The sequence below is a fragment of the Eubalaena glacialis genome, chromosome 18 (assembly GCF_028564815.1).
Source record: "Eubalaena glacialis isolate mEubGla1 chromosome 18, mEubGla1.1.hap2.+ XY, whole genome shotgun sequence".
Classification (NCBI taxonomy): Eukaryota; Metazoa; Chordata; class Mammalia; order Artiodactyla; family Balaenidae; genus Eubalaena; species Eubalaena glacialis.
In genome coordinates, this window is record NC_083733.1 from 53,238,189 (window position 1) to 53,256,241 (window position 18,053).

The window sequence follows — 18,053 nt, forward strand, 5'->3', positions numbered from 1 at the left end:
TGCCATACTGTTTTCCATAGCAAATGCACCATTTTGCCTTCCCTACCAACAGTGCGCAGGGGTTCCAATTTCTGCACTACCTTGTCTTCACTTGTTATTTTCTGGGGGCTTTTGACAGTAGTCATCCTGATGGGTGTGAGGTGATTTTTTTTTAAATTAATTAATTAATTTATTTATTTATTTATTTATTTATTTAGGCTGTGTTGGGTATTCATTTCTGTGCGAGGGCTTTCTCTAGTTGTGGCAAGCAGGGGCCACTCTTCATCGTGGTGCGCGGGCCTCTCACTATTGCGGCCTCTCTTGTTGCGGAGCACAGGCTCCAGATGCGCAGGCTCAGTAGTTGTGGCTCCCGGGCCTAGTTGCTCCGTGGCATGTGGGATCTTCCCAGACCAGGGCTCGAACCCGTGTCCCCTGCATTAGCCCACTGTGAGGTGATATTTCATTGTGGTTTTGATTTTGCATTAGGGAATGATATGATGATGTTGAGTACATTTTCATATGCTTATTGGCCTTTTGCATATCTTCTTTGAAGAAATATGTAGTCCTTTGCCCATTTTTTAATCAGATTATTTTGTTTTTATGAGTAGTAGAGTTTTTATATATTCTGGATATTAGCCCCTTATCAGATATATGATTGGCAACCATTTTCTCCCATTCCATCATAGGTTGTCTTTTCACTGTTATGTCCTATGATGCACAGAAGTTTTTAATTTTGATGTAGTCCATTTTATGTATTTTTACTTTTGTTGCCTATGCTTTTGTTGTCACATCCAAAAAATCATTGCCAAATCCAATGCCATGAAGCTTTTCCCAATGTTTCCCTCTATGAATTTTATGGTTTTAGATCTTATTTTTAGGCCTTTGATCCAGTTTGAGTTAATTTTGGTGTATGGTGTAAGGTAAGAATCCAACTTTATTCTTCTGCATGTGGATATCCAGTTTTCCCAGCACCATTTGTTGAAAAGACTCTTCTGTTCAGTTTTATTGTAATTTGCTCTTCTTTTTCCAGATACTCAAAGTGGAAGCTGACATCATTAATTTGAGACGGTTTGCTATGGATTGAATGTTTGTGTCTTTCCAAAATTCACATGTTTGAAGCATAATCCCCGATGTAATGGTACTTAGATGTAGAGCCTTTGAGAAGTGCTTAGGTCATGAGGGCAGGTACAAACTATTGGGTGTAAGACAGGCTCAAGGATGTATTGCACAACACAGGGAATATACCCAAAATTTTGTAATAACTGTAAATGGAAAGTAACCTTTAAAATTGTTTTAAAATCTATTTTAAATTTTTAGAAAGATAGACCATATCCTTGATCATAAAACTAACTTTAACAAATTCAAAGAATTTAAATCATATAAAGCAAATCATACAAAATCATATTATCTGACTCTGGTAGGCAGAACTCTAATGTGCCCACCACCCAACCACAAAAAAAATCCTGCCCCTGGTGTACAATCCTATATAATCTCTGAGATTATGAATATGATGGGATATCACTCCTGTGATTATATGGTACAGTTGACCTTAAGAAAGGAAGATTATCTGGGTGGGCTTAACCTAAACACATGATGAGGCATTTAAACGTGGGTCTAGGGACTTCCCTGGTGGTCCAGTGGGTAAGACTCTGCGCTCCCAATGCTGGGGCCCGGGTTTGATCCCTGGTTGGGGAACTAGATCCCACACGCATGCCACAATTAAGAGTTCACATGCCGCAACTAAAAGATCCCACATGCTTCAACAAAGATCCTGTGTACTGCAACTAAGACCCGGCGCAGCCAAAAATAAATAAATAAATATTTTTAAAAATTAAACATAGGTCTAGAGGTCAGAGACAGAGGAAGTCAGACACAAAGTATGAGAGTGATTTTGAGGGAGATTCTCTGTCCATGGCTTTGAAGATGCACAGGACCACGGGGCAAGGAATGCAGGTGTACTCTAGAAACTGAGAATAGATCCTGGCAGCTAGCCAGCAAGGAAAAGAGAATGGCCTCAGTCCCCAAACCACATGGAATTGAATTCTGCCACGTGAGCTTGGAAGAGTATCCAGAGCTCCAGATGAGAACACATTTCAGCAAACACATTGACTTCAGCCTTGTGAGAACCTGAGCAGGGAACTCGTGCACACCGTTCCTGGATTTCTCACCCTCGGAACTGTGAACCAATATATGGCTGTTGTTTTAAGCCACTAAGTGTATGTTTATTTGTCACACAAGAATAGAAAACTAATGTGCTGACCATAATAAAAGTAATCTAGAAATAAATAACAAAAAGATAACAGGAAAATCTCCAAACATTTGGGAAATAAATCATGCCAGTCAAGATAATTCATGAAACAAGGGAAATCAGAAAATGTTTTTAACTGATCAAAAATGAAGTATAGAACATATCAAAATATGTGGATGCAGCTAAAGCACTGCTTAGAAGGAAACATACCACCTCAGATGCTTATATTAGAAAATAAGACATGTCTCAAATTAACAATCAAATATATAACGTAAATCTATCAAACATTTAGAAGAAAACAGGAGAAAATATTTCTGACACCGGGTTAGGCAAAGAGTTCTTAAACATGATACCAAAATCACGTCCCTAAAAGAAAAAAAAAAATTATACTCTAACAATATTAAAAACTTTTGATCTGCCAATGACAGAAAATAAAAAGATAAATTAAAGACCCAAACATAATAATTGCAGATCACATATCTGACTAAGGGCTTGTATCGGGTACACATAAATAACCCTCAGAACTAAACTGCAGGGGTCTTCCTTGGTGGCGCAGTGGTTGAGAATCTGCCTGCCAATGCAGGAGACACGGGTTCGAGCCCTGGTCTGGGAAGATCCCACATGCCGCGGAGCAACTAGGCCCGTGAGCCACAACTACTGAGCCTGCGCGTCTGGAGCCTGTGCTCCGCAACAAGAGAGGCCGCGATAGTGAGAGGCCCGCGCACCGCGATGAAGAGTGGCCCCCGCTTGCCGCAGCTAGAGAAAGCCCTCGCACAGAAACGAAGACCCAACACAGCCAAAAATAAATAATTAATTAATTAAAAACTTAAAAAAAAAAAAAAAACTAAACTGCAGTAAAAATAACTCCCAGAATTGATCAATCACCTGAGAGATTAGGAAAGACCCTCACTGCATTAGACCAATCAGCCGCCAGGCTCGTATTGGCTTCCCCACCCCAACATGCAACTTCCAATCAGCCAATAGGAGAAGATACAGGATAAGAGGCGGGGCCTGCGTGGTCACCATGGCAATCCCTGGCGGGTTGGAGTGAGGGAGAGGCTCCATGTAGCCAGATCCAGATGCCCTAATGGGGGTGTTTGAGGGGGCAGCGAGGGAATTTACGGGGGGACAGGGTGGGAGGAACAGAGCATGGGTTGAGGGGAATGAGGGGACAAAGAGTGTTTCATAAGGGGATGACAGGGTGTTAAGTATTTAAAGGGAGCACGGGTCTAGGAGAACAGGAAGGCTGCTGTCATAAGTGTACAGGGAGTTCGCAGGGTCATGAAGCTGATTTCAGGGGTAGAGAGAAGGTGTTAGGAGGAACAGGGCGGGTCTTTATTAGGGGACAGAGAAGAGGCTATAAGTGGACGAGGAGAGGACTTGGAGTTCATAGTTGTTCAAAGAAGGTCTTAGAGGAGACAAGTGAGAGATTATGGGGGTGGGGAGGAGTTTATGGGTGAACAATAAGGGTCATAGCAGAACCATGAAAGATTCATAGGGACAAAGTGAGGAATATTATAAATGGGACAAGAAGAGAGCCACTAAGGTCATTAGAAATTTTTATAAGTTGAGAATTTTACACTGGCACAATGAAGGTTTTACACATGAAAAGTTAGAGTGTTAAAGTGTTGAGTGAGGGACTTCTTAGTAGGGTGGTTAATAGGGACAAAGAGAAGGTTGCTCGGGGGACGATGAGGGTTTTATAGGAACAAAGTACTATAGTGGATCAGCTGAGTTTTCAGGGAGGCCAAGTGAGAGTAATCAGAGTCAGTAAACGATTCTGTGGGGACAGTGGAAGGGGCCAAGTGAGACGTGCTTAGGGATCTGAAAGGCAGTTACAGAAGACGGGGAGGAGTTTACAGGAGACGGGGAAAGGGTTGCAAAGAACTGAGAGGGATTATAGGGCATACGGGCAGAGTGGCGGCCGGGAGTTCTAGAGGACAGAGAGGTATTAAAGGGAATAGGGAGAGGTTAGAGGGAATGTGGTGGGAGTCTGTGAGCGTTTTAAAGGTGTCAGTGAAGATTTTACAGGAGCCAAGGAAGGTGAAAGGGAAGAGGTCAGAGGGGATGTTAGAATCCAGAAGCCATACTGAGCCACAACCCACTTCCTACTCCCAGGAGTTTGAAATTTCGTGTGCCAAGCCCCCCGAAGACCATATGTGCCTGTCCATTTTGGCCTTCATCCTGTGTTTTCCCATAGGCATTGTAGCACTGATCTTCTCTATCCAGGTAGGAGTCTGAGTCATGCCAATCCTTACCTACCCTCACTCTCCATCCTGCCCCTAATGCTGACTCAAATTCTTCCTTGTTTCCCGCCTATGGGTTTAGGTCTCCACCCTGTGTTCGTATAGTCCTATAGCTCACCACCACCCCACCCTGTACAATAACCTTTTTAAGCCCATCTATTCCTGTTCTGCCTCTCCCCTCAAATCAGACAAGGCACAGCAACAAATGGAATGACCGAGCCATGGCAGCCGACACCTCCCACCAAGTCTTCTACATTGCAGTCCTGGGGATTGTTATGGGAAGTATCATCGTACTCATCTTCTTGCTTTTCTGCATGACGGACTTACTTTCTCGGTAACCTCCTCTCCAGCTCATGAAAAACACCAAATATATCCAAAACTGTTACTTACCTTGGTTCTAAGTATCCATTTGGGCCAAATAAGACACCTGTCCCTCAATGTCTGGTGTGCCAAGTGTTGCCAGCCCGAGCCACACCTTGAGGTGGTTGATGGGGGAAGGAAGTGGTAGCTCAGGAAAGCCATGGACCAGAGCTCAAGACCAACCCTGGGACCCTGTCAAGATGTGGACCATGGGAGACAGGGTAGGGCAATGATTCCCCAGGGCAGTCTCCCCTCTGCATACATTCATGTATTCATGCCATAAATCTATTTATGTTGACCAAGGGCCTTGAATGTGCTGCCTGACTCAGGGGACATAGCAGTCACCACTTAAGTACCACTCCTACCCCCTGCAAACTTATAAACCAGGGTGAAAGACAGACATATCACCAGGCGATGACAGAATAGAGTGGTCCGATCTCTAATGGGGGAAACCTAGGGAGGTAGGTTGTAAGAGGCCAGACCCAATCTGGGGTATTATGGTCTACCAGAAAACTAGGGAGTCAGCAACCATCAGTGAACTAGTTGGAATTTGGAATTTTGATTGTAGAGAGCTTCTGTAATAGGTATGGATTGCCTCCTCTCCCCTCTACCCACCAAGTTCGAGATTTATTCATCATTCAACAAATACTTTCTGAGCACTTATGATGTACCAGGCAGTGTACTAGGAACTAGAATCACAACAGAGCAACATAAATAAGATCCCTTTCTCATAGAGCTTACATCTAGTAAGCTTCCCCACACTCTAGTGGGGAAGAAAACCATAAACAAATAGACCTCTAAATAAATAATTACAGGGAATGGTGAATGTCATGAAGAAAAATAAAACAGGGTAATAAGCTACAGCAGTGCCAGTACTGGTCTACCACTAACAATAGTCTGCAACAAGATAAGGGCAGAAATTGCCAGTAGGTGCTTTAAAACTTATAGCAATTTGACATTGTTATGACATTCACGTATTTGAAATAGACTTATCTTGTTGAACAGGGTATAGACCAAAAGGATCAGTCCATGACAGATTGGGAGATATCAAAAAACAGGTCCTACTACACAACCACAAATAGTTTGAGATGCACTGGGCTAGAGAGCAAAAGTCTAGAAGGTATATTGTTTAGGGTCATGCTAGAGGCTGTAACAAATAAACCCTACCATTTAGTAGTTCACAAAATAGAAGTTTATTTCTCACTCACAGAACCTGCCAGTGTGGGCAAGGGATCCAGGCTCCTTCCACGTGGTGATTCCACCATCTCTTAAGGACTCAGAATTCTTTGAGTCCAGGCAGAAGATGAGAATGGAAAACCCCCACATGTTTCTTAAAAGCCTTGACTTGAAAGTGAACCTTTGGGACTTCCCTGGTGGTCCAGTGGTAAAGAATCCACCTTCCAGTGCAAGGGACACAGGTTCGATCCCTGGCTGGGGAACTAATATCCCACATGCCTCAGGGCAACTAAGCCCTCAGGCCACAACTACTGAGCTTGCGTGCCTCAGAGAGAGAGCCCGCGTGCCACAACTACAGAGCCCATGCGCCCTGGAGCCCGTGCACCACAACTAGAGAGAAGCCTGCGCACCTCAACGAAGGCCCCACGTGCCGCAACTATGACCTGAGCCACAACTAAGACCCAATGCAGCCCAAAAAATAAAAAAAGAAAGTGAACCCTTGTGCACTGTTGGTGGAATGTAAATTTGTAGAGCCACTATGGAAAACAGGATGGAAGCTCCTCAAAAATTTAAAAATAGAACTACCATAGGAATCAGCAATCTCACTTCTGGGTGTATATCCAAAGGAAATAAAATTACTGTCTAAGAGAGATATCTGGACTCCCACATTCAATGCAGCATTATTCATAACAGTCAAGATATGGAAACGTCCTAAGTGTCCATCAACAGACTAAGGGATACAGGGGATTTGGTATCTATGTACAAAGGAATATTAAGCCATGAGAAATATGAAATCCTGCCATTTGCAACAATATGAATGAAACTTGATGGCATTATGCTAAGTGAAGTAAGGCTGAGAAAAACAAATACTGTACGATATCACTTATATGTGGAATCTAAAACAGCCAAACTCATAAGAACAGAAAGTAGAATGGTGGTTGCCAGGGACTGGGGGTGGGGGAAATAGGGACAGCCTGGTAAAAGGGTAAAAACTTTCAGTTATAAGATGAATAAGGTCTGAGGATCCAGTGTATAACATGGTGACTATGATTAACGATACTGTATTGTACACTTAAAATTTGCTAAGAGAGTAGATCTTAAGCATTCTCACCAAAAACAAAGACGAAAACAAAGGTGAGGTGATGTTATTTAACTTGATTGTGGTAATAACTTCACAATGATACATATATCAAATCACCATGTTGTACACTTTAAAATACATTACAATTTTTTGTCAATTGTACCTCAATAAAGCAGGGTAAAAAAAAAATTTTTTTTTAATCAAGTTTTGACCCTAAACTACCAACTATCACGTTTGCTCTCAGTCCACTGGACAGAACTAATCTCATGGCCTCAACTGAACACAGGGGCCTCTGGGAAATGTAGTCCTAGACTGGGCAGCCAATGGACACCTTTCTAAGATCTTCCTTGAGCAGAAGCCAAAGTGTGAGAGCTGTTCCAAGAACTGTGAGAACAGAGTTCCCACAGAGTGGGAATAGCAAGTGGAAAGGTCTATAAGCTGGAATGAGCTTGGCAATTCAAGGAAGAAAAAGGAGGCCAATGTGACAGTAAGTAATGTCACACATCTCCCACTCTCCAAAATAGGTGGGGTTCTCTCTTTCTCCTGGTAAGAATCCTCATAGGTGCTTATGAAAGTCTCAAAGATGTCCCCCATTTCCACCTCTCCTGAAGAGGAAACTCAACACTGGTTCTCACAGATCTGCTCACAGGAATATTTTACAGACATACAGCTGCCCACCTGTAGGACCTCCCAACCCCCTCCATGCCTGGCTCTGTGTTGGGTGATGCTGGACACACAGCAGTGACCAAGACAGACCCCATCCCTGCCCTCCGGAAATCCACAGTCCAGTGGGAAAGGCCAACTCACCACCAGACAGGCCTGTGAGTTGTTCTTTCATTTATTCTTTCATTCAGCAAGTTTTTATTGTGCATCTATTGTTGTGCCAGGCACAGGGGACATATTACTGAACAAAGCAAACCAAAAAAATCCAACCTCATGGATCTCACATGCTGGTGGGGTGTGAAAGGTAATAAACATAGTAAGTAGTAAAATATTGAGAGTCCTGTGGGAAGAAGTAAAGCAGAGTAAGGATGACTGGAAGTACTGGAGATGAGTGAGGGGCTGTAGTTTTAAATAGGGAGGCAGGTAATGCTGACTTTTGATCTAAGTCTTGTAGGACTTAAGTGAGGAAACTAGGCACAGATATCTAGGTGAAGAGTGTCCCAGGCAGACGGAACTGCTAGTTCAAAGGCCTGGAGGGAGGAGCACGTCTGATATTTCTGAGATATAGTAAGGAGGACACTGTAGCTGAAGTGCAGTGAGCAAGGCAGGGAATGGTTGGAGATGAAATCAGGGAGATAATGGAAAGTAAGACAGAAGAGAGCTTACTTTACTCCGAGTGACATGAACAGACTTTGAACAGATGAGTGACATGAGCTGACTCAGGTGTTACTGGCTCTCTATGACTCCGGAGGGGAGCAGACTGTAGGAGAAAAGTTACAGCAGGGAGACTACTGTGAAAGTCCAGATGGAAGGTGATGGAATATCAGGCCAGAGTAGGGGAAGTGGAAAAGGAAAAGTCTTGATGAATTTTAAAGGTACAGTAAACAGGAATTACTGAAGCATAATATGAGCATAAGAGGAAAAGAGGGATTTTTGGCCTCAGGAGCTGGAAGGACAGAGCTGCCCTTGTCTGAGCTGGAGAAGGAGGTGAGAAACAAGCCTGGGAGGTATAGTGTAGCAGCCATTATAAGTTTGGGGAATCATATTCTGGCTCAGAGGTTGGTTCAGCAGTGGGCATGTGACCCTGCCTGAGCCAATAAGACTTAAATAAATGGTTTACAGAGCTTATGGAAGCAGCCTATCTCTTCCATGTTAGTCTCTAAAACCACATCTTTCTCTCTCACCTCACAAGGGCAGGGGAAACCATTCTACAACCACATGAAAGAGCCTGGGGCTGCCAGGATGAAGGAGGAGCCAAGGAAGAAGCAAGTACTAGGAAGTGGAGCAGGAAACTGGGTCCTCCTCATCAGGATCATCATCATCATCATATCCACTGAGCAGTCAACTGTGTCAATCACGGTTCAAGGAGGTTATGCATATTATCTTATTTAAACCCCATGACAACACTGAAAAGTAGGTATTATTATTGTACCCAATTCATAAATGAGGAAACTGAGGCCAGGAAGATTGAGAGACTTGCCCAAGATCACCCAGTCTGTAGGTGGCGGAGTCAGGATTCAAACCCAGTCAGTCATACTGCAGAGCCTTTGCTTATAATAACTGCCTTCCAGTGTTTGAGCTGCTGGATCACACCTCACCTAAATCAGTATGAACCAATACACACTTTAAAATCATGTGAACCAAGATATTTCTTGTTTGTGGGCACTACTACTTTGAGTTTTCAGACATTTGTCATCAAAAAAGGCTTACATGTGACAGTCCGGAGGAGGTTATCCAACCAGCCAGGGGGCCGGGCTTAGAGAAGGCTAGCCTGGGAGGGCACATCTAAGTTAAAACCTAAGGACGAAGGGGAGGGGTCCAAGATGGCAGCATAGGAAGACTCTGAACCCACCTCCTCCCTTGGACACACCGAATCTACACCTACATATAGAGAAATTCCTCCTAAAGAAGACCTGAGGGCTGATTGAATAGCTTCTGCACATTCAGGGACCACATAGAAATGTACAGGAAAGACAGAGAACCCCATGGGTTCTCTGGGAACCCATAGGAACCCCACCCCTGACATGGTAACCTGCAGTAGAGAGGGATATGACTGAAGGGCCTGAGTGCAGACTCACCCATCCTGGGACACAGGGAAAAAAAAAAAAAAAAGAAACAGCAGTTTAAAGGGCACTTAGACTATGCAGGAAGAAATCCAACTACTAACCTTAGAGTACCTGCCAAATGGGTGGGGAACTGCTGGAACTCTCTCCAGGATTGAAGGTGCCAGCAAGTGCCACTGTTTGATCCCCCAGCCTGTGCCTGCTCCAGCTCCAGCTGTCCTGCCAAGGCTCCTACAGCATGGCGCACCCCAAGACTGCCCAGCCCACATGTGCTCCAGCTCCAGCTGTCCACCAAGGAGGCCCTGGCACAACATGCTCCAGTGTTTCCTCTGACCCATGCTAGCCTCCAGCTAACTGCCAAGGACACCAGCACAGAGTGCCCTGAGACTAACCCCAGCCCATGCCCACTTCTCCTCCAGCAAGCCTGCCAAAGCCGCCTGGCACAGGCAGTCTACATGGGGGATGCTCCTTCACAAGGCCGTTCCTTCCAGACTGAGAGAGGTAGCTGGTTCATCTAATTCATAGAAACAAACATAGAAAGTCAAACAAAATGAGGAGACAGAGAAATATGTTCTCCAAAAAAGAACAAGATAAAACCCCAGGGGAAAAAACCCTAATTAAATGGAGATAAATAATTTATCCAATAAAGACTTAAAAGCAATGGTCATAACAATGCTTGCTGAACTCAGGAGAAGAATGGATGAACTCAGTGTGAACTTCAACAAAGAGTTAGAAAATGTAAGAAAGAACCAATCAGAGCTGAAAGATACAATAACTGAAATAAAAAATACACTAGAGGGAATCAGCAGCAGATCAGATGACACAGAACAGATAAGTGATCTGGAAGACAGAATAATGGAAATCACCCAATCATATCAGCAAAAAGAAAAAAAAATTTTTTTAATGAGGAGGTTTTATGGGACCTCTGGGACAATATCAAGCTTATTAACATTCACATTATGGGGGTCCCAGAAGGATGAGAGAGAGAGAAAGGGATGGAAAACTAATTTGAAGAAATAAGAGCCAAAATTGATCTTAACCTGCAGAAGGAAACAGACATCCAAGTCCAGGAATCATAGTCCCAAACAAGATGAACCCAAAGAGATCCACACCAAGACATATTATAATTAAAATGGCAAAAGTTAAAGAGAGACTCAAAGTAAAAAAAAAAAAAAATCCCATTTAAAATCACATCAAAAAATAAAATAAAATATCTAAGAATAAACTTAACCAAGGAGGTGAAAGACCCATACTCTGAAAACTATAAAACACTGATGAAACTGAAGATGATTCAAAGAAATAGAAAGATATTCCATGCTCTTGGATTGGAAGAATTAATATTAAAATAGCCATACTACCCAAAGCAATCTACAGATTTAATGCAATCTGTATCAAAAAACCTATGATATTTTTCACAGAAATAAAACAAATAATCTTAAACTTTATATGCAACCACAAAAGACCCCAAGTTGCCAAAGCAATCCCAAGAAAAAAGAACAGAGCTGGCAGTGTAACCCTCCCAGACTTCAGACTATATTACAAAGCTACAGTAATCAAAACAGCATAGTATTGGCATTTTAAAAAATAGACATAGATCAATGGAACAGAATAGAGAGCCCAGAAATAAACCCACACACCTATGCTCAATTAATACAATATACAATGGAAAAAAGACAGTCTCTTCAACAAGCAGTCCTGGGAAAGCTGGATGGCCACATGTAAAACAATGAGATTAGAACATTCCCTCACAACATATACAAAAATAAACTCAAAATGGTTTAAAGACCTGAAACCATAAAACTCCTAGAGGAGAACATAGGTGGAACACTCTTTGACATAAATCATAACAATATTTTCTTGGATCAGTCTCCTAATGCAAAAGAAATAAAAGCAAAAATAAACAAATGGACTTAATTAAACCTAAAGACTTTTGCACAGCAAAGGAAACCATCAACAAAACAAAAAGACAACCTATTGTTGTCTTTTTGGGAGAAAATATTTGGAAATGATGAACTGACAAGGTGTTAATATCCAAAATATACAAACAGCTCATACAACTCAATATCAAAAAAACAAACAAACAAACAAAAAAACACAAAACCCAAACAATCCGACCAAAGAGTAGGCAGAAGACCTAAAGAGACATTTTTCCAAAGAAGACATACAGATGGCTAACAGGCACATGAAAAGATGCTCAGCGTCACTAATTATTAGAGAAATGCAAATCAAAACCATAGTGAGGTATCACCTCACATCTGTATGAATGGCTATCATTAGAAAGTCTACAAATAACAAATGCTGGAGAGGATATGGAGAAAAGGGAACCCTCATACACTGTTGGTGGAAATGTAAATTAGTGCAGCCACTATGGAGGTTCCTTAAGAAACTAAAAATAGAACTACCATATGATCCAGAAATCTGTTGCATTTCTATATACTAATAATGAACTATCAAAAAGAGAAATGAAGAAAAAAAATCCTATTTACAAAGGCATCAAAAAGTATAAAATAGGGCTTCCCTGGTGGCGCAGTGGTTAAGAATCTGCCTGCCAAGGCAGGGGACACGGGTTCGAGCCCTGGTCTGGGAAGATCCCGCATGCCGCGGAGCAGCTGGGCCCGTGAGCCATAATTACTGAGCCTGCGCGTCTGGAGCCTGTGCTCCGCAACGGGAGAGGCCGCGACAGTAAGAGGCCCGCGCACCGCGATGAAGAGTGGCCCCCGCTCGCCGCAACTGGAGAAAGCCCTCGCACAGAAATGAAGACCCAACACAGGCAAAAATAAATATAAATAAATAAATAAATAAAATGCAGTTTCACATTTAAAAAAAAAAATCACTCTTTCAACAAAAAAAAAAAAAAAAAAAAGTATAAAATACCTAGGAATAAATTTAACCAAGGAGGTAAAAAAAAAACTGTACTCTAAAAACTGTAAGACACTGAGGAAAGAAATTGAAGATGACACAAATAAAAGGAAAGATATACCATGCTCATGGATTGGAAGAATCAACATCATTAAAATGTTCTTACTACCCAAAGCAATCTACATGTTCAATGCAATCTCTATCAAATGCCAATGGCATTTTTCACAGAACTAGAACAAATAATCCTAAAATTTGTATAAAACCACCAAAGACCCCAAATAGCCAAACTTGAGAAAGAAGAACAAAGCTGAAGGTATCATGCTCCTAGACTTGAAACTATACTACAAAGCTATTAATCAAAACAGTATGGTGCCGGTAGAAAAACAGACACATATCAATGGAACAAAATAGAGAGCACAGAAATAAACCCACCCTCATATGGTCAATTAATCTACAACAAAGGAGGCAAGAAAATACAATTGGGAAAACACATTCTCTTCGATAAATGGTGTTGGAAAAATTGTACAGCTACATGCAAAGGAATGAAAATGACCACTTTCTTATACCATATATAAAAATAAACTCAAAATGGATTAAAGACTTAAATGTAAGACCTGAAATCATAAAACACCTAGAAGAAAACATAGACAGTACACTCTTGACATCAGTCAGCAATATTTTTTTTGATGTCTCCTCAGGCAAGGGAAACAAAAGCAAAAATAAACAAGTGGGACTATATCAAACTAAAAAGCAACAAAGGAATCCACCAAAAAAACAAAATGGCAAACTACTGAATGAAAGAAGATATTTGCAAAACAATATATCCAACATGGGGTTGATATCCAAAATATACAAAGAACTCATACAATTCAATATCAAAAAAACAAACAACCCAATTTAAAAAGTGGGTCAGGGACTCCCCTGGTGGCACAGTGGTTAAGAATCCGCCTGCCAATGCAGGGGACATGGGTTCAAGCCCTGGTCTGGGAAGATCCCACATGCCGCGAGGCAACGAAGCCCACGTGCCACAACTACTGAAGCCCATGCACCTAGAGCCTGTGCTCCGCAACAAGAGAAGCCACTGCAAGGAGAAGCCCATGCACCGCAACAAAGAGTAGCTCCCGCTTGCCGTAACTAGAGAAAGGCCGCGCGCAGCAACTAAGACCCAACGCAGCCAAAAATAAATAAATAAATATAAATAAATAAATAAATTTATAAAAAGTGGGTCAAAGACCTGAATAGAAATTTTTCCAAAGAAGACATACAGATGGCTAACAGGCACGTGAAAAGATGCTCAACATCAGGGAAATGCAAATCAAAACCGCAATGAGATATTACCTCACACCTGTCAGAATGGCTGTTATCAAAAAGACGAAAAACATGTGCTGGAGAGGATGTAGAAAAAAGGGAACTCTCGTGCATTGTTGATGCGAATGTAAATTGGTAAAGCCACTATGGAAAACAGTATGGAGGTTCCCCACAAATTTAAAAGTACAACTACCATATGATCCAGCAATTCCAATTCTGGGTATTTATCTGAAGAAGATGAAAACACTAATTTGAAAAGATATATGTATCCTTATTTTCACTGAAGCAGTATTTACAATAGACAAGATACGGAAGCAACCCAGGTATCCATCCATAGATTAACAGATAAAGGAAATGTGATACACATGTGCGTGCACACACACACACAAATTAGAATATTACTCAGCTGTAAAAAATGAATTCCTGGGACTTCCCTTGTGGCGCAGTGGTTAAGAACCTGCCTGCCAATGCAGGGGACACGGGTTTGAGCCCTGGTCTGGGAATAGCCCACATGCGGTGGAGCAACTAAGTCCGCACGCCACAACTACTGAGCCTGTGCTCTAGAGCCCGCGAGCCACAACTACTGAAGCCCGGGCACCTACAGCCCGTGCTCCACAGCAAGAGAAGCCACCACAATGAGAAGCACGGGCACCGCAACGAAGAGTAGCCCCCGCTCGCCACAACTAGAGATAGCCCATGCGCAGCAACGAAGACCCAACGCAGCCAAAAATAAATTTAAAAAAAAAATGAATTCCTGCCATTTGCAGCAACATGTATTAACCTGCAGGGTATTATGCTAAGTGAAATAAATCAGACAGAGAGAAACAAACACTATGATTTCACTTTTATGTGGAATTTTTTAAAACAAATGAACAAACAAAACAAAAACAGATTCTTAGATACAGAGAACAAAATGGTGGTCCCCAGTGGGACCTGGTGGGGGAACAGATGAAATAAGTGAAAGGGATTAAGAGATACAAACTTCCTGCTATAAAATAAATAAGTCATGGGGGTATAATGTACAGCATATGGAATCTAGCCAATAATATCATAACAACTTTGTATGGTGAAAGATAGTAACTGGACTTATTGTGATAATCATTTCATAATGTATAAAAATATCAAATCATTATATTGTATACCTGAAACTAACATAATAGTGTATGTTAATTATAATTCAATTTGTTTTTTTCTTGCTGCGCTGTGCAGCTTGTGGGATTTTAGTTCCCCAACCAGGGATTGAACCCAGGCCCTTGGCAGTGAGAGCACGGAGTCCTAACCACGGGACTGCCAGGGAATTCCCTATAACTCAAATTTTAAATAAATAAAGGGGGGAAGATCTAAAGGATGAGGAGAAGGTAGCCTTTGAAGATAAGAAAGAAGGGTAATTGAGTTAGGGGGGCACAACAGGAATAAAAGCTCTGATGTGAGAGAGAGGGAGTCTTGACAGGTACTGTCCCAATGAGAACACTGCTTTCCTCTCTGGGAAGGTCTTAACCTAGGGATAAGTTCCCTCCATTCAGCCCGATCATTACCTCCACCAGCCCCCTGCAGTGCTTCAGTCCTATCATCCCCTGCCCTGGTTCCATGCCCTGGCCACGGTATCCTCCTTGTATCAGGGTTCAATCAGAGAGGCTGAACCACTAGGGGAGATATATCAGATAGATAGATCAATAGATAGATAGATAAACAGGGATTTGATTTTATACAATTGGTGGAGTCATTAAGCAGTCCTTAATATTGTTGTCTTAGTGTCTGATGCTGGCACTCGAAGTGCACAGGGCAGGCTGTTGTTAGGAAGGGAAGACAGATGTAAAATGGGGGGAAGCTAGGACAAGCTGGAACAAGTTTGCCTCTGACCTTGTTGGTATGAGCAGCCACAGGAGAAGCTGTAGCTCAACACACATATGGCCCAGGAGTTGAAGGAAGAGCCAGGAGAAGGTGAAACAATTGCTGGCCTGGCTGCTGCCCTGTGCAAACATGATGAGCCAGCAGCCAGCCAGTGACAACCTGTGTGATCTACAAAATGGCAGCTGCTTCACTTCTCCCCTCCAAATCTTGCCCAAGATCTCTTCCGGCCCATCATAATTGGACACAGAAGGTGATTCTAGGAAGTAGTTCATTCAACCTAGTCAAGTGGACACATTACAAAGCCACCATACAGAGACTGGAGGAGAGTGGGGAGAAGATGGTTAGTGGTTGCTGGGGAGATGGTCACATGACCATCTCTGCTCTCTCTTAGGTATCTTGAGAGGATGTGCCTAATAATCCCTACTGGCTTTTTTTAGAGTTGGAGGGGAAACTGCTGGCAATTATTTCTTATTTGGCTTTAATTTTTTATCCAAAACAGATACAGAATCCTTTTATATTTATATATAATTATATAGCTTGAGTCGAGGTGCATCTGATTAACTGCCACTAGTTTATGGTTATAGATATTCATTAAACAATATTCCAGCTTTCGGCCAATTCTTTTGTTTAACAGACTTTATTTTTTTGTGAGCAGTCTTATGCTTAGAGAAAAACCACACAAAAAATAAAGTTCCCATCTACGTCCCCTCCCTCCACACACATTTTCCCCTATTACTACCATCTTGCAGGAGGGTGGTACCTTTGTTACTATTGATGATCAAGAGTGAAACATTGTTCCTAACCAGAATCCATACCTTACGTTAGGGCTCACTCTGTGTTGTACAGTTCTATGGCTTTTTACAAATGCATAATATGACATATCCGTCATTACAGTATCATACAAAATAGTTTCACCCTCCTAAAAAATCACCCTTTGTGTTTCACCTTTTCATCCTTACCCCCCACCCCCTGGCCACTACCATCTTTTTACTGATCTCTATAGTTTTGCCTTTTCCACAATGCCACATAGTTGCAATCATACAGCATATGGCCTTTTCAGATTGTCTTCCAAAGCGGCTTTATCATTTTGCATTCCCACCAGCAATGAATGAGAGCTCCTATTGCTCCACATCCTCAGCAGCATTTGGTGTTGCCACTGTCTTGGATTTTAGACATTCTAATAGGTATGTAGAGGTATCCCATTATTGTTTTAATGTGCAGCTCACTGATGACCTATGATGTTGAACAACTTTTCATATGCTTATTTGCATTTATCTGTATATCATTTTTGGTGAGACATCGGCTCATAATTTTTGTCCATTTTTAAATTGGATTATTTATTTTCTTATGGTTGAGTTTTAAGAGTTCTTTGCATATTTTGGATACTCGTCAATAATCAGATATGTGTTTTGCAAATATTTTCTCGCAGTCTGTGACTTGTCTTTTCATTCCTTTAACAGCCAATACTTTCTAACGCCCCTTGAAAGGCTCAGAGGCCTTTGGCAAACATGCTGTCTAACTGATTTTTTTTTTTAAACAGCAAAACAACCCACAAAGGTTGGAAGGGTGGAGATGTTTGAGAGAAATGGAAACTTGAGCAATCAGCATGGTGGAGTAGCAGCTGCTAGTCTTTCTTCCAGGAAGCCCATCTGGATTACATCAGCCCCTGGCACCCTCTTCTGCATCTCAGCCCTTATGAAGCATTTGAAGCTGAACTCAGCTTCTCCCCGAAATCTGCTACTTAGTGGTGACCTCATGGTCCCCTTGTCCGTGGACTAGAGACTCGGCTGACCCTTGGATGTCCCCTTGACTCCTCACACCCACAGAGTCTCACATTGTTATCAGCATCTCCCCCAAAGCTGCCCCTTCTCTCACCTCCCCATTTCAAGGTCTGTTCCACCTAATCCCCAGCCTAGAGCCCTGGATCTCAACCCTCAACAGCCAATAAACCTCACATGACCCACCCACTCAGTTTCCTCTCTTCTCCACAGCCCTACAGTGGTCCAGCACTGTCCTCAACCCCCTCCTCCCTCATCCTGCTCCATCCTCCTCCCAGGGCTCCCAGCTTTAGTCTCACCCCCACCAACTTTCCTGCCATTTGTTTATTCAACAACTATTTAGAGAGTCAGGCTCTGTACTGGACACTGAGGACAGTGATGAACGAGGCAATCACATTGAATGAAAAGTTCCTAAATGTTGCCATTTCTCAGGGCCATGTC